General features: G+C 30.1%; 1 long non-coding RNA gene across 1 annotated transcript; it reads left to right on the top strand.

Moving 5' to 3' along the window:
* Positions 1-833: 833 nt before the first annotated feature.
* LOC123302438 lies at positions 834-2,538 on the top strand. Its single transcript, XR_006535519.1, has 4 exons — positions 834-886; positions 968-1,340; positions 1,432-1,975; positions 2,098-2,538. It is a non-coding gene; the product is annotated as an uncharacterized LOC123302438 (long non-coding RNA).
* The last annotated feature ends 235 nt before the right edge of the window (positions 2,539-2,773 follow it).

Below are 2,773 nucleotides of genomic sequence, written 5' to 3'. Positions count from 1 at the left end.
CCCGAAATGTCGTATTTCTATATAGCATGTTTCATTAATAGGAGGTTTCATCAATAGGAGGTACTAAGTGGAGAATCTATTGATAGTTTGTAAATGAAAAAAACTGTGCCTATGGTGAAAGGGGCTTGGTTGTACTTATGCAGAGAGCGGGTCTAATATGTGGAATAGTGATCTGATGGATTATCCCTGGGCCCGCCAGATATCCATCCGTTTATGCTCTATTGTTAACTTCTTCCAGAGTCAGTTAAATCTGAAAAAGATAGCTGGGGAATATTTGTTGATAATAAAATATTTTATGTAATGCAACAACACAAGTATTTATTAACTATTTTTAAAACATGATTATTCTTTTGAGGTACAATACGTTTACAATATGGGGATATTATATAGAAATGAACTATAATTTATTTAAGATTTTCAGTTAATTTAACATTCAATTAATAATTCACATTTAAAAAACACACAGATTAATAAAATGAATATTTATTCACCATGAAATTTAGTTTTCTATACTAAATAACTCAAAAAAACGAGTAACTCAATCTACTTTATTGTTCTACTTTAGATATTGAAATATAAATTGATATGATTTAAAACAAACCTATTTTTACTAATTAATGAAAATATCGAAAGTAAAACAGACCTTTAAATTTATCTACAATAAAACAATGAGGTTAGGATCGTCCAAACATGTGTCAATAGTTTTGACATAAAGAGAAATAAAATAAGTTTAATTTTAATTGAAAGAAATAATTATTCATAGTGTGTCAAGTTTTGTTTGAACATCAAAAACAAATAAATAGCACAGTGGCTATAATAAAAAATAAATTTCTTAACTCAGGCTCAAATGATGTTCAAAAAATTCTTATATGAGAAACCGTTTTTGGTAAGTTAAAATTATGTTCAATTAAAAAATTTTTTAAACAATTAACACTTGAAAACCAATTATTGTATTACTTAATTTTAGATATGCGACTGACCAAACCAAAATTGAAGTCGATTCGCGACATCGTTTGATCAGCGCACAAAATAAATGTCCAAGTTGGGTTCTATTTAAAGAGTGCACCCTAAACAGTGCTAAATTATTATAAACTTATGAAATAATAAAAATTTAAAAGATACTTAAGTACTATAAAACTCCGATATCCGACACCATGCGATTAATCCACAACATTGATAGCCATTCCAAAGTATATATCCCAAAACCTTTAGCATGTGTTGTATTAATGATGGTTTGTTAAAAATCCATGTTGGGGAAAGTATCCGTGTAGACACTCCAAGATCGCCAGTAAAAGAGAGCGATTTGAATTGGTTTTATTTTGAAGAAAACTTTTGAACAGGTATTATTTGGTAATTTTGTTTGTTGGTTTTTTTATTTTTTTGGTTGTGTTTTTTTTTTTTTGGAACTAATAATTTGAATTTTTATTTTAGGCCTGGCGGGAATACAAAATAATAAAAAAAAAACATATATACATTCCCCCGGACTAAAGAAAAGCGAATGCGGATATAGAAGTTTACATAGATTCTTAATTTTGGAGTCACACATTATAAAAAATAAATTTTACAATAGAGCTTAAGTTCTAGAAAAAAATGGACGTATATTGTAAATACTAGCCGACGTTATGGTTTTGTTGCCTTTTGCCCGTAGTCTTACAAATGTTGGGCTTGAAAATTTGACGATTTTGTATGGACCATTGAACTTTTGACGAAATTTGGATGATTGATCGAATTTCGTATTTGGTGCCAAGTTTTTTACCATTACATATTGACCAACTCTGTATTTTGATGCTGCTGGCCTATTAAGTGTTTTATTAACTTGGTTTTGATGAGCCAATTTAATTGCGTTTTCAATTTGTTGCTTTGACGGGATTTCATTGCTTGTCAGTAAATCCGTTAGTTCGTTTATAATGACCAATGGCGTTAACAATTCACGACCAAAAAATGCCTGCGCTGGGGTGGCTTGTAATACATTTTTGTAGGTATTGTTATAATTAAGTATTACAAATCCCAAGAATTTGGTCCAATTTTTGTGCATCTGGCCATACTGTTTCAAGAGGCAAGAAAGATTGTATTTGATAACTTTGTTTAATGTTTCAGCCTTGTTGGAAGATGGCGTATATGGGCTTGTGAAACAAAGTTTTATCCCATTGTTGAACAAAAACATCTTAAATTTGTGTGAAGTAAATGCAGGTCCATTGTCAGTTACTATACATCGTGGGTATCCATTGCGGAGAAATATGTCTTGTAAAATTGAAATTGCGGTATCTGTTGTCTGATTACGGCATGATTGTGCGAAGGGAAATTTGGAAAACCCATCTACGGCAGAAAATATAAAACGATGGTTTTCTGGAGATTTTACAATTGGTCCTACAAAATCGCAAAAGATTGTGTCGAAGATTGCAAGTGGAATATTTGAACTGAGCTTAATTTTGTCGACCCGTGTATATGGCCGTGATTCTTGACAAATTTTGCAACTTGTGACATAATCTTTAACAATGTTGTATAAATTTTTAATATAAAATATTTTTGATATTGTCCTATAAGTTTTTATTATTGAGTTGTGTGCTCCATGGATTGAATTATGAAAGTAATTTAGAACGTAGGATATCAAGGATTCGGTTAATAAAATTCGTTTTAATTTATTTTTACCCGCTAACTTGCAAATCAAACCGTCCTTTATGCAAAATTTAGAAACATTTTGACCGTCATTAATTGGAAAATGATTTTACATAAATCTGATTTTTTTGTTCGTTTTTTATTGATAAGAAATCGA

Source organism: Chrysoperla carnea, chromosome X (assembly GCF_905475395.1).
Source record: "Chrysoperla carnea chromosome X, inChrCarn1.1, whole genome shotgun sequence".
Classification (NCBI taxonomy): domain Eukaryota; kingdom Metazoa; phylum Arthropoda; class Insecta; order Neuroptera; family Chrysopidae; genus Chrysoperla; species Chrysoperla carnea.
Note: the sequence above shows the minus strand (reverse complement) of the source record. Positions and strands in the feature narration are given on the sequence as shown.